This window comes from Bos javanicus, chromosome 1 (assembly GCF_032452875.1).
Source record: "Bos javanicus breed banteng chromosome 1, ARS-OSU_banteng_1.0, whole genome shotgun sequence".
Taxonomy (NCBI): domain Eukaryota; kingdom Metazoa; phylum Chordata; class Mammalia; order Artiodactyla; family Bovidae; genus Bos; species Bos javanicus.
In genome coordinates this window covers 127,798,667-127,822,661 of record NC_083868.1, presented here as the reverse complement: position 1 = coordinate 127,822,661, position 23,995 = coordinate 127,798,667, and the positions used below count along the sequence as shown (strand labels likewise).

General features: G+C 42.3%; 1 long non-coding RNA gene across 1 annotated transcript; it reads left to right on the top strand.

Annotated features, from left to right (window-relative positions):
• Positions 1 to 1,729: 1,729 nt before the first annotated feature.
• Positions 1,730 to 23,215, top strand: LOC133254758 (uncharacterized). The gene is made up of 3 exons (XR_009738757.1): positions 1,730 to 1,849; positions 21,145 to 21,219; positions 23,115 to 23,215. It is a non-coding gene; the product is annotated as an uncharacterized LOC133254758 (long non-coding RNA).
• The last annotated feature ends 780 nt before the right edge of the window (positions 23,216 to 23,995 follow it).

Genomic DNA, 23,995 nt, shown 5'->3' with positions numbered 1-23,995 from the left:
GGAAGGAATGATGCGAAAGTTGAAACTCCAGTACTTTGGCCACCTCATGCGAAGAGTTGACTCATTGGAAAAGACTCTGATGCTGGGAGGGATTGGGGACAGGAGGCGAAGGGGACGATGGAGGATGAGATGGCTGGATGGCATCACTGACTTGATGGACATGAGTCTGAGTGAACTCTGGGAGTCGGTGATGGACAGGGAGGCCTGGCGTGCTGCGATTCATGGCGTCACAAAGAGTAGGACATGACTGAGGGACTGATCTGATCTGATCTGAATGAGTGGGAGGATTTTTCCATCTATTTTTGGAGAGGGGGTGGAGATTTCCAGGAACTGGGCCTCCACTCCCTCCTTGGTCTTTTGACAATGCCTTGGAACTGTCATGGCACCCCTGGGTGTGTCACTTAGCTTGCTGATTGATGATCAAGGTCTAGTCTTGTCCACCATCTTGGTCCCATTTGATTCTAATCATTGTGTCCTTGGGCTATGTCATTCTTTCAAAAGTTGTGCCCTGACCCTTTCCCTCCTGTTACAGTACTACACTTCGAAAGCATCAGTTCTTTGGTGCTCAGCCTTCATGGTCCATCTCACATCCATACACAACTACTGGAAAAACCATAGCTTTGACTAGACAAACCTTTGTTGGCAAAGTGATGTCTCTTCTTTTTAACACACTATCTAGGTTTGTCATAGCTTTCTTCCAAGGAAAAAGCATCTTTTAATTTCATGGTGGCAGTCACTTTCAGCAGTGATTTTGGAGCCTTTGAAATTACCCAGCTCATAAGAACTTACTATGTCACATTTTGGGGCACCACACTCATCCTCTGCAATGGCCCACATTCTATCTGAAGAGTGTGCTTCTCTCTGACTCTGAATAAATCCACTTCTTACCTACGACTTTGTTTCTCACTGATTTCTTTCTGCAATGAGACATCAAGAACCTGAGCTTCATTAGGTTCTGAATCCAGGTCTGTGACCTCAGTGGGAAGACAGTGGGTTTTGGCCGGGTTTGAGTTCCAGCCACTGTGGTCAAGTCCCAATTTGAGGTAAACAGTTTCATATCAGAAGTGGAATTGCTGGATCACATGGTAAATCTATTTTTAATTTTTTGAGGAACCTCCAAACTATTTTCCATAGTGGCTGTACCAATTTACATTCTTACCAACAGTGTATCAGGGCTCCCTTTACTTTGGTGGATTTTTTCCAAGTTAGACTCAAGCACAAAGAGATCTTGTGAACAGAGGGAGAGACTGGAGAAAGGTAAGATGAAGAAAGAAGAAAACAGTTTCAAATTACTGGTGGAGGGGAAATAGTTCCATTTTAATTAATTAATTTATTTTTTTGGCCTCACTGTGCAGCATTGCAGACTCCCAGTTCCCTGACCGTGGGCCAAACCCACATCCCCCCAAGACTGGACACACAGAGCCTCAATGACTGGACCGCCAGGGAAACCCCTCTGTTTTTAATTATATACATAATATGAGGCTTTGAATGTTTAGATTTTAATATTTCAAATAAAACAAGTGAGGAAAGACACTCCCAAAGGAAAAAAATAATAAATAAGCAGATTTGTCTTCACAGAAAAAGACATCAAACGAGTTCCTTGTAGAATTTTATCTTCACTGTGCTTTTGATCATCATAAATTGAGATGGTTGGATAGCATCACCAAATCAGTGGACATGAATTTGAGCAAACTCCAGGAGATAGTGAAGGATGGGGAAGCCTGGCATGCTGCAGTCCATGAGGTCACAAAGAGTCAGACAAGACTTAGCAACGTAACAACAACAAAATAACCCTGGGCAGCAGGTAGTATTATCACAGCAGAGCACAAGAAATGAAAGCTCAGAGAAGGTAAGTGTCTTGTCTAAAGTCACATGGCCAGCCAGTAGAAGTCAACTCATATCTGAGTTTTTCTGGTTTCAAAGTCTGTGCTCATTTCAGGGCTCCTGGTCTCCCATGAGACATCAGACATCCTGTGAGCAACCTGCTTGCTCACTTCATGTCAGTAAAGAAGGCCCTTAGGGCCAAAGTCTCCGTCTCGTGAAGTGAGGAGTTCTCATCCCACTGCGCAAGACAGTCCTAAGGCTTAAGTGAGATAATAGATATGGAAGCATTCTTAAAAGTATAAAGAGCAGCTGTTCTCTGTACAGGTGCTGCTTTTTATCCCAGGAGCCCTGTTATTGGTTTTAATTGGCAGCATTTACAGTCCAGGCATGCTCCACAGTGACTCAGGCCTCTCCCCCATAGACACGGGGAGGAATACAGCAGCTCCAGTCAGAGAGCTGGTAGCTGATGTAAAGCCCCCAAGAAGGAAGGGATGAAGATAAAGAGGCAAAGGCAACCCCAGCAAGGGTAGGAGGGATGATGAGCATCCTAGCGGCAGAGCCAGAGAGGAGGTCTGACAGCAGAAAGAGAAAATATGCACACAAATGAAAGGAGGGAAGCCATAGGAGAGAAGCTGTTTTAGCATCTTGACCTTCTAGTGACCTTGGATGCTCACAACACACACACACACACACACACACACACACACACACACCCCACTGAGTGTCCCCACTCAGCGTGTGCTTTTTCTACCATTAAATAATGATCTCCAAGATCCTTCTTTATTTTCCCTTAAGTATAAAAAAGGCTGATTTATACTTCTATTAACATTCTGTATTTGTGTACAGATACCAATTTTATTGCCCATTTTTTAAACTGATTTACTTATTTTCTTATTATTGAGCTGTGAGAGTTCTTTATAAATTCTCAATATAAGTCCCTTTTCAGATATGTATGTGGCATGTATTTTCTCTGCATTGTGGCTTGTCTTGTCATGATTTTTTTTTAATGTTTATTGATGCACCATGTCGCAGTTGCAGCATGAGGGATCTTTGGTTGCAGCATGTGAGATCTCATTTCCTGACCAGGGTTTGAACCCCTGGTCTCCTGCATTAGGAGCACAGAGTCCTAGCATCTGAACCATCAGGGCAGTCCTGTCTTTTCGTAATCCTAACAGTCTTTCAAAGAACAGAAACTTTTCATTTTGAGTAAGTCCAATTGACCGATTTTTCTTATAGGGTTCAGGCTTTTTGTGCTCTCTTTTAAGAAAAGACTTTTGGCTTAGGACTTCTCTGATGGCTCAGTGGTAAAGGATCCACCTGCCAAATGCAGGAGACATGGGTTCAATCCCTAATTCTGGAAGATCCCACATGCTGAGAAGCAACTAAACCCTTGAGCCACAACTATTGAGCCTGTGCTCTAGAGCCCAGGAGCCAAAACTAGCGAGCTCTTGTGTTGCAACTACTTACAAAGCCTGTGCACCCTAGAGCCTGTGCTCTGCAACAAGAGCAAACTCTGCAATGAGAAGCCCGTGCACGCAACTGCACAGTTAGTCCCCACTCTCAGCAACTAGAGAAAAGCCTGAGCAGCAACAAAGACTCAGCACAGCCATAAATAAGTTGATTAATTAATTTAATTAAATATAATAGAAATGAAATCTTGGCCTAAATGTTAAGTCAGAAATATTTTACATTAACTCTATGATTCATTTTGGATTGATTTTTGTATTTGGTGCAAGTTTAAGATCATGGTCCTGTTTTTGGTGTTTGTTTTTTAAAAATAGTGTTTTCTCCATTGAATTACCTTAATAATTTTGTTGAAGAATTGACTATATACGAATGGGTCTATTTCTAGGCTCCATATGTCTGTATGATCTATGTGTGTGCCAATTTCACACTGTCTGAATTATGATAGCTTTATAGAAAGTTATAAAACCAGGTAATGTGAGCTGTTTAGATGGGTTAACTAGTACAGATTCATTGTTTTTCCATATGAATTTCAGAATCAGCTTGTCAATTTAAAAAAGCCTCCTGTAATATTGATTGGGATTGTATTCAGTCTATACATCAATTTGAGGAAACTGAATCTTAGTAATGACATTTTTAATTTATGAAGATGGTGTATCTGTTTATTTAAGTCCTCTTTACTCTCTCTCATACAAATCTTGTGCACTCTTTAAACATTTTGTCCCTATGTATTTTTTATGCTCTTATAAATGGCACTATTTTATAAATTTCAATGTACAATTGATCATTAATATATGTAAAAATACAATTGATTTCTGTATTATGACTTTGTGTTTTCTGATTTCACTTATCTCAGTTAATAGACTTAATAGATTTCTTTGTTGGTTCTTTGGGATTTTTTTTCCTGGATGATCATGTCGTTGGCAAATAAAGATAGTTTTGTTTTTTTATTTCTGATTTAAATGACTTTTGTTTTTGTTTGTTGCCTCATTGCTCTTGCTAGGATCTCCAGTATGATGTTGGTAGGAATGATGAGAGTGGTAGGAATGATGAGAGTGGTAGGAATGATGAGAGTGAACATTCTTGTTCCCATTCGTGGAGGAAAGACTTCAATTTTTTTTACCAAAGGTATGCGTTTGCTTATCTAACATATGCAGAGTACATCATGCGAAATACCCAGCTGGATGAAGCACAAACTGGAATCAAGATTGCCAGGAGAAATATCAGTAACCTCAGCTATGCAGATGACACCACCCTTATGGCAGAAAGCGAAGAGGAACTAAAGAGCCTCTTGATGAAAGTGAAAGAGGAGAGTGAAAAAGCTGGCTTAAAACTCAACATTCAAAAAACGAAGATCATGGCATCTGGTCCCACCACATCATGGCAAATAGATGGGCAAACAATGGAAACAGTGAAAGACTTTATTTTCTTGAGCTCCAAAATCACTGCAGATGGTGACTGCAGCCATGAAATTAAAAGATGTTTGCTCCTTGGAAGAAAAGCTATGACCAACCTAGACAGCATAGTAAAAAGCAGAGATATCACCTTGTCAACAAAAGTCTGTCTAGTCAAATTTATGGTTTTTTCAGTAGTCATGTATGGATGTGAGTGTTGGACTATAAAGAAGGCTGAGTGCCAAAGAATTGATGCTTTTGAACTGTGGTGTTGGAGAAGATTCTTGAGAGTCCCTTGGACTTCAAGGAGATCAAATCAGTCAATTCTAAAGGAAATCAATCCTGGATATTCATTGGAAAGACTGATGCTGAAGCTGAAACTCCAATACTTTGGCCACCTGATGTGAAGAGCTGACTCATTGGGAAAGATCCTGATGCTGAGAAAGATTGAAGGCAGGAGAAGGGGATGACAGAGGATGAGATGATTGGATAGCATCACCAACTCAATGGACATTAGTTTGAGGAAACTCTGGGAGATGATGATGGACAGGGAGGCCTGACATGCTGCAGTCCATGGGGTCACAAAAAGTCAGACACAATTGAGCGACTTAACAGCAACAAATGAGTTTAGCTGTAGGTTGTGAAATTTCCTTTTGTCCCCTTCTAATTCTTGATTTGTTGAGCATTTTTATCCTAAATAATGTTAAAAAAAAAAGAATTTTCAAATGCTTTTTGCATCTACTAAGATGATCACGTGGTTTTTATTTTTAACCGGTTGATGTTGTGAATGATCTTGATTGACTTTTGAATGTCCAGCCAATCTTATATTCCTGGGATAAACCTCACTTGGTTGACTTGGTTGTGATGTAGTCTCTTCTTTATATATATATGTGTATATATATACATATATATAAAATTTTATTTCTTTATTTATTGGCTGTGCTGGGTCTTCATTACTGCACAGAATTTTCTCTGATTGTGGAGAGTGGGGGCTACTCTCTCTAGTTGAGGTAGGTTGGCTTCTCTTTGTGGTGGTTTCTCTTGCTGAGGAGCACACGCTCTAGGGAAGGTAGATTCCATAGCTGTAATTCCTGGGCTCTAGAGCACAGGCTTAGTAGCTGTGGCACATGGGCTTAGTTGTTCCATGTCACATGGGCTCTTCCCAGATCATGGATCAAACCCGTATTTCCTGCATTGGCACTCACATTCTTTTCCACTGAGCCACCAGGGAAGCCCCTGCAGTGATCTCTTCTTTAATAGAGTGTTGCATTAAATATGTTCATTTTTTAAAGGATTGTTTATGTTCATATTGGTCTGTGGTTTTTGTTGGTTTCTTTTGGCCATGTCTTGGGCTTTGGTATCAGGGTGATGCTGGACTGGCTCCTAGAATAAGCTGGAAGAGTTTGTGTAGAGTTCTAACATACAGTTATAACAGCTGCTTTTAAAATCCTTACATGCTCATTTGAATATCTGAGTTATCTCAAGGTAGGTCTTTTTTCTTGATAATGGGCTAAATTCTCCTGACCTTCATATTTCAAATACATTTGGATTGTATCCCCAGCGTTGTGCACCTTATTTTGTAGAGACTCAAGATTCTGGTTTGTATATTTATTCATTTGTTTCTTAGCAGATGATTACCTTTGTTGGATCCCTCTCTTGAGTAGTAGCTCAAATCTCAGTTCACTTCTTTTTCCCCGATGAGGCTGCTCACTGTCTGCCCTAGGCATGTATGGGTCAGTGGTTCTAGAGATGTGAGTGGAGACTGGCACTGAATTTGGAACTTCCTCTCCCCAGCTCTCTCCTTTACAGGATCTCCCTTCAGTTTTCAGTGGCTAGTTGCCCTGAACTCTATCTTCTACTTTTTCAGGCCCAAAAGTGCAGGCTTTCTAGCAGAGATTTACCTACCTCATGTGGAGCTGACTTAGGCTTACTTTAAAGCTAATACCCATAAATATGTGTAACTCACCTTGTGCCACTCATTTTTTTCTTAGATTCATCCTCAGAATCTTCCTGCTTTGGTTCATTCTTCAGTGTCTTCAGACATTTTTTTTTTTTTTTTTTGGTACATTTTTCTGAAGTTTTGTTTTCTCTGGAAGGATCAAGTCCTTTGGCCCTATTGGCAGTGAAAATATCCTTTCTTTCTTTGTCCATATACTTGTTCCTTTTAAATTTATTTTAAGCTTTGTAAACATACATCTCGAAGAAGGCAATGGCACCCCACTCCAGTACTCTCACCCGGAAAACCCCATGGACAGAGGAGCCTGGTGGGCTGCCATCTATGGGGTCGCACAGAGTCGGACACAACTGAAGCGACTTAGCAGCAGTAGCAGCAGCAAACATACATCTGACAAAATACTGCCCAGTTTAAAATGAAATTTTCATTTTGCTGAATTCTAAAAACCATGACATCAACAAAAATCTAAGATATAAAAAGGCCTGTTGACAGCCCTTCTGCTTTTCCACAAGAAAGTGTTCGTTCTTGTGTGTTCCAACAATGCTGAGCAGGAAGCCTTTTGTGGAATGCTTTTCGGTGATGAAGGCAGATTCTTTAAAACAAATGTTTTTTAAAACTTTATTTACTTATTTATGGCTGTGGCAGGTCTTTACTGCTGCGTAGGCTTTTCTCCAGTTGCGGCAAGTGGGAGCTACTCTCTGGTTGCGGTGCTCAGGCTTCGCACCGCAACCTTGTGGTAGCTTCTCTAGTGGTGGAACACAGACTCTAGGGCACACAGGCTTCAGTAGCTGTGGCACACAGGCTTAGTTGCTCCAGGTCACGTGGGATCTTCCTGGATCAGGGTTTGAACCCGTGTCTCCTGCATTGGCAGATTGATTCTCTACCACTGAGCCACCAGGGAAGCCCCGAAGGCAAATTCTTTAGCTCATATCACGTTGGAAGAACAGAGACGGCCCATGTTTGGTAAACAAGGCCATGCTTCCACAAGGGAAGACACCCCCCCACCACCCTCCCCTCCCCTGGGTAGAAGCTTCATTTACTCATTAAATATTTACAGAGCACCTACTGTTTGTCAGACAAGGTTCTGAAGACAGAAATATGATTCTCAGTGACTTACTAAGGGAGCCAGGCATGAAACAACACCCAGGTATAGGATTTGAAACTGTGATTAAAAGTTATGCCCTGAGTTAAAGCATAGGAAGTTACTAGAGTGAATAACAGGGTGCTTGGTACAGCCTGAGAGGTCTGGGAAGGCCTCCCTCGGGAATGAGAAATCATCAGAAAGAAGAGTAAAACTTAATGAAGTGTGTGTGCTAGTGGGCCTAGTTCCAGGAAGAAGGAAAAGCATGTGTGAAGACTCAGAGATGGGAGAGGGAATTGGAAATGTGCAGGAGGGAGAGACCCAGGTGAGCTAGATTGTAGAGGACCAGGAGGGAACGGAGTATAAGATGAAGACTTTAAGCTCATGAAAGTGCACAAACTGTGATCTGATCACTCGAACTCGGTGTTCCAGTTTTGTTGTTTTTCAGTCACTCAGTCATGTCTGACTCTTTGCGATCCCAAGGACTGCAGCAAGCCAGGTTTTCTTGTCCTTCACCATCTAACGGAGCTTGCTCAAACTCATGTTCATTGGGTTGGTGATGCCATCCAACCATCTCATCCTCTGTCATCCTCTTCTCCTCCTGCCTTCAATCTTTCCCAGCATCAGGGTCTTTTCCAGTGAGTCAGTTCTTCCCATCAGGTGAACAAAGTATTGGAGTTTCAGCTTCAGCTTCAGTCCTTCCAATGAATATCCTGGATTGATTTCTTTTAGGATTGACTGGTTTGTTCCTTGCAGTCCAAGGGACTCTCAAGAGTCTTCTCCACACCACAGTTAGAAAGTATCAGTTCTTCGGCTCTCAGCTTTCTTTATGGTCCAACTCTCACATCCATACATGACTACCGGAAAAACCACATCCTTGACTAGACAGACCTTTGTTGGCAAAGTGATGTCTCCACCTTTTAATATGCTGTCTAGGTTGGTCATCAGAGAAGGCAATGGCAACCCACTCCAGTACTCTTGACTGGAAAATCCCATGGGCGGAGGAGCCTGGTGGGCTGCAGTCCATGGGATTGCTGTGTCGGACACAACTGAGCGACTTCGCTTTCACTTTTCCCTTTCATGCATTAGAGAAGGAAATGGCAACCCACTCCAGTGTTCTTGCCTGGAGAATCCCAGGGACAGGGGAGCCTGGTGGGCTGCCATCTATGGGATCGCACAGAGTCGGACATGACTGAAGCAATTTAGCAGAAGCAGCAGCAGGTTGGTCGTAGCTTTTCTTCCAAGAAAAAGCATCTTTTAATTTCATGGCTTCACTCACCATCTGCAGTGATTTTGGAGCCCAAGAAAATAAAGTCTGTTACTGTTTCCACTGTTTGCCCATCTATTTTTCATGAAGTGATGGGACAGGATGCCATGATCTTCGTTTTTTTAATGTTGAGTTTTAAGCCAGTTTTTTCACTGTCCTCTTTCATCTTCACCAAGAGGCTCTTTAGTTCCTCTTCACTTTCTGCCACAAGGGTGGTGTCATCTGCGTATCTGAGGTTATTGATATTTCTCCTGGAAATCTTGATTCCAACTCATGCTTCATCCAGCCTGACATTTTGCCTGAAGTATTCTCTGTATAAGTTAAATAAGCCGGGTAACAATACGTATATTGTCACCTTGATGTACAGCCTTGACATACTCCTTTCCCAATTTTGAACCAGTCCATTATTCCATGTCCAGTTGCTTCTTGACCTGCATACAGATTTCTCAGGAGGCAGGTCAGGTGGTCTGGTATTCCCATCTCTTGAAGAATTTTCCACAGTTTGCTGTGATCCACACAGTCAAAGGATTTAGCTTAGTCAATGAAGCAGAAGTAGATGTTTTTCTGGCACTCTCTTGCTTTTTATATGATCCAACAGATGTCGGCAATTTGATATCTGATTCCTCTGCCTTTTCTAAATCCAGTTTGTAAACCTGAAAGTTCTCGGTTCACATACTGTTGAAGCCTAGCCTGAAGGATTTTGACCATTCCTTGCTAGTGTGTGAAATGAGTTCAATTTTGCAGTAGTTTGAACATCCTTTGGGACTGGAATGAAACTGACCTTTTCCAGTCCTGTGGCCACTGCTGAGTATTCCAAATTTACTGGCATATTGAGTTCAACACTTTAACAGCATCATCTTTTAAGATTTGAAATAGCTCAGCTGGAATTTCATCTCTTTCACTAGCTTTGTTCATAGTGATACTTCCTTAGGCCCACTTGACTTCGCATTCCAGGATGTCTGGCTCTAGGTGAGTGATCACACTATCATGGTTATCCGGGTCATTAAGAGCTTTTTTGTGTAGCTCTTCTGTGTATTCTTGCCACCTCTTCTTAATATCTTCTGCTTCTGTTATTCTTCTTAATATCTTCTGTTTCTGTCCTTTATTGTGCTCATCTTTGCATGAAATGTTCTGTTGGTATCTCTAATTTTCTTAAAGAGATCTCTGGTCTTTTCCATTCTATCGTTTCCCTCTATTTCTTTTCATTGTTCACTTAGGAAGGCTTTCTTATCTCTCTTTGGTACTCATTGAAACTTTCCATTCAATGGATATATCTTTCCTTTTTTCCTTTGCCTTTCATTTCTTTTTTGAACTGTGGTGTTGGAGAAGACTCTTGAGAGTCCCTTGGACTGCAAGGAGATCCAACCAGTCCATTCTGAAGCAGATCAGCCCTGGGATTTCTTTGGAAGGAATGATGCAAAAGCTGAAACTCCAGTACTTTGGCCACCTCATGCGAAGAGTTGACTCATTTGAAAAGACTCTGATGCTGGGAGGGATTGGGGGCAAGAGGAGAAGGGGACGACAGAGGATGAGATGGCTGGATGGCATCACGGACTCGTTGGACGTGAGTCTGAGTGAACTCCGGGAGTTGGTGATGGACAGGGAGGCCTGGAGTGCTGCGATTCATGGGGTCGCAAAGAGTCGGACACGACTGAGCGACTGATCTGATCTGATCTGATCTCTTCTTTTCTCAGCTATTTGAAAGGCCTCCTCAGACAACCATTTTGCCTTTTTGCATTTCTTTTTCTTGCAGGTGGTTTTGGTTACTGCCTCCTGAACAATGTTACAAACCTCTATGCATAGTTCCTCAGGCACTCTGCCTATCAGATTTAATTGTCACTTATATTGTATAATTGTAAGGGATTTGATTTAGGTCACACCTGAATGGCCTAGTGGTTTTCCCTACTGTCTTCAATCGAAGTCTGAGTTTTGCAGTAAGGAGTTCGCGATCTGAGTCACAGTCAGCTCCTAGTCTTGTTTTGGCTAACTGTATAGAGCTTCTCCATCTTCAGTTGCGAAGAATACAATCAATCTGATTTCGGTGCTCACCATCTGGTGATGTCCATGAGTAGAGTCGTCTCTTGTACTGTTGGAAGAGGGTGTTTTCTATGACCAGTGTGTTCTCTTGGGAGCACTCTGTTAGCTTTTACCCTGCTTCATTTTGCACTCCAAGGCCAAACTTGCCTGTTACTCCAGGTATTTCTTGACATCCTACTTTGCATTCCAGTCCCCTATGATGAAAAAGACATCTTTTTTGGGTGTTAGTTCTAGAAGGTCTTGTAAGTCTTCATAGAACCGTTCCAACTTCAGCTTCTTCAGCGTTAGTGGTTTGAGCATAGACTTGAGTCACTATGATATGGAATGGTTTGCCATGAAAGTGAACGAGATCATTCTGTCCTTTTTGAGAATGCACCTATGTACTGCCATTTCAGACTCTTTTGTTGACCATGAGGGCTGCTCCATCTCTTCTAAGGGATTCTTGCCCTCAGTAGTAGCTATAATGGTCATCTGAATTAAATTCACCCTTTCCCATCCATTTAGTTCACTGATTCCTAAAATATCAATGCTCACTCTTGCCAGCTCTTGTCTGACCTGTTCCAATTACTGTGATTCATGGACCTAACTTCCCAGGTTCCTGTGCAATACTGTTCTTACAGCCTTGGACCTTACTTTCACCTCTATAAACATCCACAACTGAGCATAGTTTTTGCTTTGGTTCAGCCTTTTCATTCTTTCTGGAGCTATTTCCCTGCTCTTCTCCAGTAGCATATTGGGCACCTACTAACTTGGGGAGTTCATCTTCCAGTGTCATATCTTTTTGCTTTTTCATACTGTTCATGGGGTTCTTGAGGCAAGAATGCTGAAATGGTTTGCCATTCCCTTCTTCAGTGGACCACATTTTGTCAGAACTCTCCACCATGACCCGTCTGTCTTGGATGGCCCTACAGGGCATGCCTTATAGTTTCATTGTTAGACAAGGCTGTGACCCATGTCATCAGTTTGGTTAGTTTTCTCTGATTGTAGTCCTCATTTTGTCTGTCCTCTGATGGATGAGTATAAGAGGCTTATGGACGCTTCCTGATGGGAGGGACTTGCTGTGGGGGAATCTGGGTTTTGCTCTGGTGGGCAAGGCCACACTAAGTAAATATTTAACCCAATTTTCTGCTGATGAGTGGTGCTGTGTTTCCTCACTGTAGCTTGGCCTGAGGCCAAACTATGGTAGGGGTAATGGTGACCTCTTCCAAAAGGACTTATGCCAGCATGCTGCACCTCCCAGCATTGCTGCGGTCAGTGCCCCTGACCCTGAGGCAGGCCACTGTCAACCCGCTCCTCCACCAGGGACTCTCACTCACAGGCAAGTCTGGCTCAGTTTGCTGTGGGGACACTGTCCTTTCTCCTAGGTCCTGGTATACACAAGGTTTTGTTTGTGCCCTCCAAGTTTCCTCAGTCCTGTGGAAGTTCTGAAATCAAATCCACTGGCCTTCAAAATCAGAGTCCCTGGGTGTTCTCAGTTCCTCTGCCAGATCCCCAGCTCAGGAAACCTGTTGTGGTCCAGTTCAGGAATTTGTTTTATCCTTCTCCTCCCTCTTTTACCCCTTTTACCCTTTTGTTAGGTCATTAAGAAAATGACTCATGGGTTATAGTCAAAACCTCGGTGTACTCTCCCTGTCCCCGCCCCAGGCCATAGAGATGACCATTGTCAAGGTTTCTCATATATGCTTCTAGAACGATTTCACAAACATACGTCTAATATACTGTATAGATACTTCTAAGAAACAATGGGTATATGAGGGGAAGGCAGATGGGGTTTTACTCGCAGTATTTCACACTTTCATTTGTTCCACTGGACAACACATGTAGAGACTTCTCCATGTCAGCACAGTTGGACACACATAGGTTTTTTCCAGGGGCTGCACAGTACCCCAATGCATGGATGTGACATTATGCATTTACTCAATCTCTGATTGATGGATATTTTAAGCTTTTACTGTTTTTCACTGTTAGAAACACTGCAGCCAGAAACACTCTTATAAAGACATATTTGGGCACGTGTGTGAGTATATGTATAGGATAAATTCACTTCTGAAGAATTTCTTGGTGAAAAGTGTGCACATTTATAATTTTGAAAGGCATTATCTAATTGTCCTCTGGAGATATCTGTCCAGGGCCCTTTTACCATTAAAATGTTCTATAGACATAGCTTAGCATCAGGGGCCTAGGAAAATGTCTGAGCACTGAACAGTATAGATTAGCTTCCTGACACAGGGAAACTGCAAATTTGAGATCAATAAATATTTAATTAAATATCTCTACAATGTATTACTTGTAATGCTATTATTCATACAGAGTTCATTATATTTGAAAACAATTTGTAGGTTATATATTTTGCTTATTTTGCAAGAATTCACAACTATGTATAATGACTATTGAGAAATAGGCTATTATAAATTAAACAGCTTATCATAAATTAAACAACTCATCATAAGGATTACTTCAGTTCAGTTCAGTCACTCAGTCGTGTCTGACTCTTTGCAACCCTATGAACCACAGCACACCAGACCTCCTTGTCCATCACCAACTCCCAGAGTCTACCCAAACCCACATACATCGAGTTGATGATGCCATCCAACCATCTCATCCTCTGTTATCCCCTTCTCCTCCTTCCCTCAATCATTCCCAGCATCAGGGTCTTTTCAAATGAGTCAGTTCTTCCCATCAGGTGGCCAAAGTATTGGAATTTCAGCCTCAACATCAGTCTTTCCAATGAACACCCACCTAAAGGACTGATCTCCTTTAGGATGGACTGGTTGGATCTCCTTGCAGTCCAAGGGACTCTCAAGAGTCTTCTCCAACACCACAGTTCAAAAGCATCAATTCTTCGGCACTCAGCTTTCTTTATAGTCCAACTCTTACATCCATACATGCCTACTGGAAAAACCATAGCCTTGACTAGACAAACCTTTGTTGGCAAAGTAATGTCTCTGATTTTTAATATGCTGTCTAGGTTCAGACGGTAAAGTGTCTGTCTACAATGTGAGAGACCTGGATTCGATCCCTGGGTTGGGAAAATTCCCTGGAGAAGGAAGTGGCAACCCACTCCAGTATTCTTGCCTTGAAAATCGCATGGACAGAAGAGCTTGGTGCAGGCTACTATCTATGGGGTCACAAAGAGTCCGGCACGGCTAAGCGACTTCACTTTCTAGGTTGGTCATAACTTTCCTCCCAAGGAGTAAGCGTATTTTAATTTCATTGCTGCAATCTCCATCTGCCGTGATTTTGGAGCCCAGAAAAATAAAGTCAGCCACTGTTTCCACTGTTTCCCCATCTATCTGCCATGAAGTGATGGGACCGGATGCCATGATCTTTGTTTTCTGAATGTTGAGCTTTAAGCCAACTTTTTCACTCTCCTCTTTCACTTTCATCAAGAGGCTCTTTAGTTCCTCTTCACTTCTGCCATAAGGGTGGTGTCATTTGCATATCTGAGGTTGTTGATATTTCTCCCGGCAATCTTGATTCCAGCTTGTGCTTCTTCCAGTCCAGCGTTTCTCATGATGTACTCTGCATATAAGTTAAATAAGCAGGGTGACAATATACAGCCTTGACGTACTCCTTCTCCTATTTGGAACCAGTCTGTTGTTCCATGTCCAGTTCTAACTGTTGCTTCCTGACCTGCATACAGATTTCTCAAGAGGCAGGTCAGGTGGTCTGGTATTCCCATCTCTTTCAGAATTTTCCACAGTTTATTGTGATCCACACAGTCAAAGGCTTTGGCATAGTCAATAAAGCAGAACTTTATTGCATGAATGCACTGGAGAAGGAAATGGCAACCCACTCCAATATTCTTTCCTGGAGAATCCCAGGGATGGAGCAGCCCGGTGGGCTGCCGTCTGTGGGGTCGCACAGAGTCGGACATGATGAAGTGACGCAGCAGCAGCAGCAGATGTTTTTCTGGAACTCTCTTGCTTTTTACATGATCCAGCAGATGTTGGCAATTTGATCTCTGGTTCCTCTGCTCTTTCTAAAACCAGCTTGAACATCAGGAAGTTCACGGTTCACATATTGCTGAAGCCTGGCTTGGAGAATTTTAAGCATTACTTTACTAGTGTGTCAGATGAGTACAATTGTGCGGTAGTTTGAGCATTCTTTGCATTGCCATTCTTTGGGATTGGAATGAAAACTGACCTTTTCTTTGGGATTGGGATGAAAACAGTGGCCACTGCTGAGTTTTCCAAATTTGCTGGCATATTGAGTGTGGCACTTTCACAGTGTCATCTTTCAGGATTTGAAATAACTCAACTGGAATTCCATCACCTCCACTAGCTTTGTTCATAGTGATGCTTTCTAAGGCCCACCTGACTTCACATTCCAGAATGTCTGGCTCTAGGTGAGTGATCACACCATCGTGATTATCTGAGTCATGAAGATCTTTTTTTTTTTTTTGAAGATCTTTTTTGTACATTTCTTCTGTGTATTCTTGCCACCTCTTCTTAATATCTTCTGCTTCTGTTAGGTCCCTACCATTTCTGTCCTTTATTCAACCCATCTTTTCATGAAAGATTATACAAACTGTGTAGAGAGTTGTCTGAATCTTTATACCTTCATCAGGCTTCCCAAGGAGTTTCAACGATAAAGAATCTGCCTGCAATGCAGGAGTCCTGGGTTCAATTTCTGGGTCATGAAGGTCCCCTGGGGAAGGGCATGGCAACCCACTCTAGTATTCTTGCCTGGGAAATCCCATGGACAGAAGAGCCTGGTGGGGTACAGTCCATGTGGCCACAGAGTCAGACTCAACTGAGCACTACGCCTTCATCAACATTTTGTGTTTTCTTTCTTTTTGTAAATTTGGGTATTGTTTTTGGCTGTGCTGGGTCTTCGTTGCCACATGCAGACTACTCTCCAGTTGCAGGGAGCAGGCTTCTCATTATGATGACTTCTCTTGTTGTGGAGCCCAGGCTCTAGAGTGTGTGGGCTTCGTTAGTTGCTGTTCCTGGTCCCTAGAGCACAGGCTCAATAGCTGGGGTGCACAGGCTTCATTGTTTGCTGGCATGTTGGATCTCCCCAGACCAGGGATTGAATCCATGTCTCCTGCATTGGCACAGTCCACTGTGCTACCAGGGAAACCCAACATTTTGTGTTTTCAAAATTATGAATCTATGTCAAGCTGATAATGTAACATTTTTGTTCTTTAGTTTCATATTTATTTAATGATGAGTGCAGTTGAGCATCTTTTCTGTGTATTTCTATGCCATTTTCCTCTTTACTGTGAGCTAAATTGTTGTGTTCCAGGTCCATTTTGCTATTGGAATTTGATCCTTTCTGTGTCGATTTGTTAGGTCTTTTGTATAATGAGGACTATAGCTCTTTGTTACTCACATTATGTTGCGAATATTTCCCTCCAATTTATTCTTTGTTTTTAGCCTGCTTTATGATCATTTATGTGTGTTCTTTTTTAGTCTCTTTTATACATTTTCCTAGTTAAATTTAAAGTTTTCCTTTATGGCTTCCTGCAGGAAGTCCAAGAACAAAAGGAAGCATTGAATGGTTTTTAAGCAGGAAAGTGATATAATCTGATTTGTATTCTAAATGTGGCTGCTGCCCAGGAAACTGAAGATTGGACTCTCAAGAGGGCAAGATTAAATCCAGGGAGAGTGGTTAGAAGGTGAAAGGTGATGGTGACCTGGCTTGAAGAGGATAAATGGGAGAAATATCAAGAGGCAAAACCAGTGCAGCTGAAGATGGAGAATAAGGCAAGGGCGGCAACAAGGATGAGTCTCAGATTCTGGTTCTGATTTTGGAAAGGAATGGAGCAGCCACTCTCTGACATAGCAAACACTAAAGGGGGACTAGGGATTTACGTATTTATTGTTTTTTTATTTCAGTGAGGGTTGGGGCTTAGGTTGCTGAGACTGTGAGTTAGGATTAGGACATGATGAGTTGAAGTGTTGTTGACATATCTGGTGGAGAAGGAGAAGAGGCCGTTGGATCCACGGTGATGGAGCATAGAAGTGAGACATGTAACAGGTGTGTTTCCACTTTGTGAGTTTTGGTTTCCACATTCAGCATCAAAGTTCAACAAACCCCTTTGTGGTCTTGACTCACCAGGTTTCACTCTAAAAGTTCAATTTGGGTCTAGAAGTTGGCATAGATTTAAGGAATTGCTAAATGATTTTCCTGCTGAGAAAAAAAGAGCTTCTGGTTTAAGCAAAAATACACACCCATCTTAACCGTGAACTGATGGCCCTAAATTTTTTTTAATTTAAAAATAATATCAAACATACAGAAAAGCTGTGAGAACAATACAAAGAATGCCCTCTTAAAAAAAGTCACTCTCCCTAGTGCTAGTTATCTGTTTTTGTGTTTAAAAACAAAACAAAAGAAAACTGCTGCCAAACTTAGTGGCTTAAAACAGCAACCATTATAGGAGGTATCATGATTTTCTGTGTCAAGAATTTGGGCAGAGCTCAGCTGGGTGATTTCTGTTCCATGCGGTGTTGACAGAGGTCATGGAATGCTATTTAGCTGGTGGACGGAATGATCTAGAGAATCCAAGAGAGCTTCACTCACAAGTCTGGCACCTTGGTGGGGAGAGCAGCAAGGCTGAGCTGAGTGGGGAGTGTCAACAGGAGCACCTATGCATGGCCTCTCTAGTGCGACGGTCTCAGGGAGCTGCTAGATATCTTATAGCAGCTCAAGGGCCCTGGAGAGAGCTTTCCAAGAGGCCCAGACTAAAAGGGCAAAGCTTCTCATAACATAGTCAAGGAAGTCCCAGAGTCGCTTCCCGCCAGCCTGGTGGTCTAACAACTGACTAAGACCAGCTCAGATTTAAAGATAGGAATTTGTCTGTCTCCCCAGTGGTTCAGTAGTAAAGAATCTGCCTGCAAAGTAGGAGAGGTGGGTTTGATCCCTGGGTCACGAAGATCCCCTTGAGAAGGAAATGGCAACCCACTCCAGTGTTCTTGCCTGGAGAATTTCATGGACAGAGGAGCTCCGAGGTTGGGCTACAGTCCACAGGGTCACAATGAGTCAGATACGACTGAGTGACTAAACAACAAGCAACCCAATCAGAAGAGTAGCAATAAGGGTGTGGCCATCTCTATTGTACCACAATTCACCAGTTTTTGGTATTTTGCCATGTTTGTGTCATAATTTTTCTTTCTGAACTAGTTGAGAGTAAGTTGCATACATCACGCTCCTTTATCCTTGAATACTTTCCTATGTATTAATAATTGCTAAAAACAAAATAGTCTTTTTTTTTTTTTTAGCTGCACTGAGCAGCACGCAGGATCTTAGTTCCCTGACCAGGAGCAGTTTTCCTGTGCTCCCTCTGCAGTGAAATGCAGTCTTAACCCCTGGACCACCAGGGAAGTCCCAAACAAAAAATTCTTTGATGGATCCACAGAACAGCAGGAATTTTAATGCTAAAAACTACTAGTATCTAATCTATAATCCATATGATAATTGTCCAAATATTATAATTTATAACAAACCTTTTTCTGGTCCAGGATCCAATCCAAGGTTGTATGTTACATTAAGTTGTCGGGTCTCTTTAGCTTCTTCTAATCTGGAATATTTCCTTACCCTTTCTTTTTCTTTTATAACTTTGACATTTTTAAGAGTCATGCCGATTGTTTTGTAGGATACCCCTCAATCTAGGTTTGTCTGGATATTTCCTCATTATTAGTTTTAGGTTAAGTACTTTGGGCCAGAACACCACAGAAGTGCAAAATATAAGGAGGCAGCAAGGTTGATTTGTCCCATTATTGGTGGTGTTAACTTTGATCATTTTATTAAAAGGGTGCTTGCCAAGTTCCTATTTTTCCTTTTCTAATTAATAATTACTTGGTGGAGAGATTTGTTGAGACTGTAAATATCTTGCTCCTCATTAGACTTTCAACCACATGTTTCAGCATCCCTTGATAATTTTTGCCCAGCTCTTTTACTAGGATGGTAGCAAAACAGTGGTTTTCTAAAACTGTCATTTCTTCTGCATTTTTCTACAGCAGGGGAGAGCTGCCCCTAGTGCATATATGTACAGACTTGGATGAACTTATAGATTCTTATTATTAATATATTCTGTTGGTTATAACCCATAACTGTCATACATTTGGATGCTTACTGCCTTTGGGTGTCTCCTTGTACTTTTGATCTATTCCTATTATTAATATTTCTTATTTTCTGTCACAGTCCATGTTGCAGACTCACCTTGTACTTTCTCTGCCCCAGTCCTTGAATCAGCCATCTCTTCAAGGACCCCTGGTGTTTTTTTTTTTTTTTTTAAACAAAGAATGCTCTTTATTTTTAAATTTTTATTTATTTAAAAAAAATTACCTTTAATGAGAGATGCCGCATGGCCTGTGGGAGCTTAGTTTCCAGACCAAGGATTGAACCTGCACCCCCTGCCTTGGAAGCACAGAGTCTTTAAACACTGAATCATCAGGAAATCCAAGAATGCTTTTCAGAAACAAAAACTGTGTGCTGGAGTGTGCTCATTGCCAATTATGTCGACACTTCAAGGCCCTTTCACTGGGCAAAGCTAGAAATACAGTGATGTGAAAGTGTTAGTCACTCAGTCATGTCCAACTCTCTGTGACCCCATAGATTGTAGCCCACCAGGCTCCTCTGTCCATGAAGTTCTTCAAGCAAGAGTACTGGAGTGGGTTGCCATTCCCTTCTCTGGGGGATCTTCCCCACCCGGAATAGGAACCCGGGTGTCCTGCTTTATAGACAGATTCTTCACCACCTGAGCCACCAGGGAAGCCCAAAGGGTCATGCTCCAGTCTCTAATTCCCATAAAACTCTGTGGGGCTTTGCTTGCTTTACTGCATTTCAGGTTTGGTTCTTCCATAGTGAGAACTCTGATTCCCAACATTAGTATATTCATTTATTTGTTCAGATCTAAAACCATAGAAAATAGTTTCAGAATCCTTGTACTCATACACTTACAGCAAACCAAATCTACTAAGTAAAAGACTGTTGCTGCTGCTAAGTCGCTTCAGTCCTGTCTGACTCTGTGCGACCCCAGAGACGGTAGCCCACCAGGCTCCGCTGTCCCTGGGATTCTCCAGGCAAGAACACTGGAGTGGGTTGCCATTTCCTTCTCCAATGCATGAAAGTGAAAAGTGAAAGTGAAGACGCTCAGTCGCGTCAGACTCTTAGCAACCCCCATGGACTGCAGCTTACCAGGCTCCTCCGTCCATGGGGTTTTCCAGGCAAGAGTACCGGTGTGGGGTGCCATTGCCTTCTCCGAAGTAAAACACAAGACTTATTTATTTATGTGTGTAGTTGCAAGGAGAAGCTGAAACCTATCAAACTGGATATATTGTTACTGGATATATTGTTACAGTATATAACAATATACTGGATATATTGTTACAAAACTATCATTCTGGTAATGCCAAAAGGATGGGGGAACCTTTTTGGTGGGCAACCAATAATGATTGCCACAGTCTCTCAAGGTGTTATTTGGAGAACATTGTGGGAAGGGAGTGAGGTGAGTGAGAGGAGCCTAAACTGCTAAGGGACCTTCCTGGTGGTCCAGTGGCTAAGACTCTGTGCTGCCAATGCAGGGCCTTGGGTTCAGGCCCTGGTTGGGGAACTAGATCTCACATGCCACAATTAAGAGTCCACATGCCACAGCTACAGATCCTGCATGCTGCTACAAAGATCAAAGATCCCATGTGCCACAACTGAGACCTGGCACATCCAAATAAATGAATATTTTAAAATGAATAAATAAATTGCCAAAGTCCAGGGACAGGATGATAAATATAGGAACCAGGGAAGCCCACCATTTCCCATGAAATCATCTGAACCCTTCAAGAATCTTACATACTCTAGACTGTGTCAGGTCCCTGGATAATACATTTCAAATGTATATCCTCCTATGTCAGAAGAACGCTAGCTGTGTGACCTTGGACAAGTTATTAACCTCTCTGAGCCTTGCACAGATCACTTTGGCTCCAGGAGAAAGGGTGTGAGCCTGTCCATGATGGTGCACAGAAAATTCCTCCAAATTTGCTTTTAATCAATCATTTGGACCAATAGCATGGTTTTCTTTAATCAGCAATTACATATTCTTTTAAACACTGCAGGAATCCCAGGTCCTTTTAATAGATGGCACTGTAATTGCAGTTTTCATCTTAAACCATTTTATTTTCAGAGAGAATGAGAGACTATGTCAAGAACATAATGAGATGGTTCAATGAAAAAGATGAACTGCTTGACTACCACACAGGTAATAGCTGATAAAAAGTCTCCAGTGGCAATGGATCAGGTAGTGTGAAGCGGGTAACTTTTAGTTGTGTGGGTGGAATATATTCTCAGTTATTCAATCCCCATGTGCTCAAGGCTAGCCAGCCTCAGTGATGGCTTGACCTGGCTTTCTCTCAACGGAGAGGGTGCTATCCATGTCAGTAGTGGGGTGTAGAGGCAACCATCAGAGCTTTGAGGTCAGTCAGACCTGTATTGAGATTTCAAATTATTTATTATTGTCTGATACTTAGCTGGCAAAGAATCTGCCTGCAACGTGGGAAAGCTGGGTTAGATCCCTGGGTTGGGAAGATCCCCTGGAGAACGGAAAGGCTACCCACTCCAGTATTCTGGCCTGGAGAATTCCGTGGACTGTATAGTACATAGGGTTGCAAAGAGTCGGACATGACTGAGAGACTTTCACTTTCTCTTTTCACTTGGCTGTTAAATGGGGTTAAGAAATCTGACCCCATAAGATATTATGTGCCTTTGATGAGATAATAAATGGTGAAAACCCAGCACAGAGACACACAGTAAATGTGTTTTCCCTCTACCTCCACAGCTTTGTGGATTTCCTTCTGTGCCCTGACAAAGCCTTATTTATCATATCCTCTCATCCCCACAATGCCCTCAGCCAGCAATGAGGATTAGACCACCAAGGGATGAGAGCAGAAAGGAGAAATACTTTCTCCTGAACCACACCTGGTATGTTTTTCAGGACTCAAGGAGCACTGAGTTATTAGCTTTGCCCTTTAAAAAATTTTGTTTTTTTAATTGATTTCTTTTTGTCTGGGCTGGGTCTTTGTTGCTGCACAGGACTTGCTGTAGCTGCGGCAAGTTGGGGCTACTCCCTAGGTGTGGTGTGTGGGCTTCTCACTATGGTGGCTCCTCTTGATTTGGAGCACAGGTTATAAGCATGGGCTTCAATAGTTGTGGCTTGTGGGCTCTAGAGCACAAGCTTAGTAGGTGGGACACACAGGCTTAGTTGCTCCAAGGCATGTGGGATCTTCCCGGATTAGGGATCCAACCATGTCTTCAGCATTGGCAGGCAGGTTCTTTACCACTATGAATCACCAGGGGAGTCCTGCTTCTCTCTTTATAAATACATTTAGTAATGTTTTTAAGCACCTAAACAGTGTTCAGTCTCTGTATTGATCTTTATGGATGAACCAAAGAAGCACAAGATGCAGTCCTTGCTTTCCAGGAACAAAAAATCCCACTAAGGGCCCAAAATAATTATTATGAAACAAAAATAAATAATTATAACCCAAAGCACACACAGACTTGAGTTCAAACCCCAACTCTGCCACTTATTAGCTTTGTGACCTTGAACAGTCACTTAACTTCTCTGTATGTTTATTTCCTCACCTGTGAAACAGAGCAACCTGGTGAGGCCATCACAAGGTTAGAATAGCTGCTCCATGAAAGGGACCTGGCACAAGGTAGGCCCTTAGAAAATCTGAGCTCCTTTGTCTTCAAACCATATGGTAGATAAATAGAAGTTAAACTGAAGACCTGTTGCAAAACCGCCTGTAAGTCATTGTCAAGTGAAAGGCCCTGAAATAAAGGCTCTTGGAGTTTGGGGGAGGAGAAAACTGTTCGATGGACAGAGGAGCCTGGAGGGCTACAGTCCATGGGGTCACAAACAGTCAGACACGACTGAGCGACTTCCACCACCATCACCATCAGCTCCCTCTTCTGTAAGAGAATCATACCTCTCTTCTTTGCCAGAACTCTCCGAGGATGGAGTATAGTATAGTGGTATTCCATTGACTTTAGGATAGCCAATTGAATGTGAGAGGATGCAACAGGCACCACATCAGAGCAGAAACATTAAATGCATCTCATGATTTATTTGGTCTCATGTTCTTGTCTTCTTAGATGATGCTACTGTCAGTCTGCATCCCAGAATAAGAAAGCTTGGTGCTCAAGGGGAGCTAAGCACAGCCGAGTCATGACAGATAAAGACCAGTAGACCAGAACACCCGTGAGCTAGATGTGTTTGTTATTGTAAGCTGCTGAGGTGTGGAGGTTGTTTGTTGACACAGCAAATGCTGACAAGTACATCAACATTAACTGAACACTTGTTCAGTGCTGACACTATCCTGAGCATACATGTGTGTTCTCTCATTTAATCTTCACATTAATCACGCAAGGTAGTGTTTTATCCAGTGTTTTCTATTGTAAACATCAGAAAATTACTCTCACTGTGTACAAAAGAAGTACAAGAGGAAGACTTCTGCTTCCAGCCAAGAGGGAACAACAGAGGCTGGATGTGCTCTCATACCCGAAAGAACTAAAAAGGATATGAAATATATAAAACTATGGTTTTTAAGATATTAGATGATGGGCAGTGAAGGAGAGTAATCTCTGAGATATGGAGGCTTCCAGGTCATGGTGGAAAAAAAGGGGAAGGCTGGCAGAGCTTAGTGATCTCCTTGGTTTGGGAATATGGAGCTGAGAGCAAGAAGGCCAAGGCAACTAAAATTTTCAGGGAAGCATACTGGGAAGGAGAAAGCTACACAGAGAGAGAACCAGGGAGATTTTCAAAAGGTGCCCCTCAAAGATGCAGTTGAGCACAGGTCAGAACACGCAGAAGAGGAAACTCTCTAAGGCGTGGGAAGTAATACCAACGGAACTAGAGGGAACAATCCCTGGAGCTCACCTAAGACTAGAAATAACACCTCGCACCACCAGCCAGAGTGGACATCAGGCAAAATACAAAAAGGGTCTTGCTCCACAGTGGGAAAAAATTACCAGGC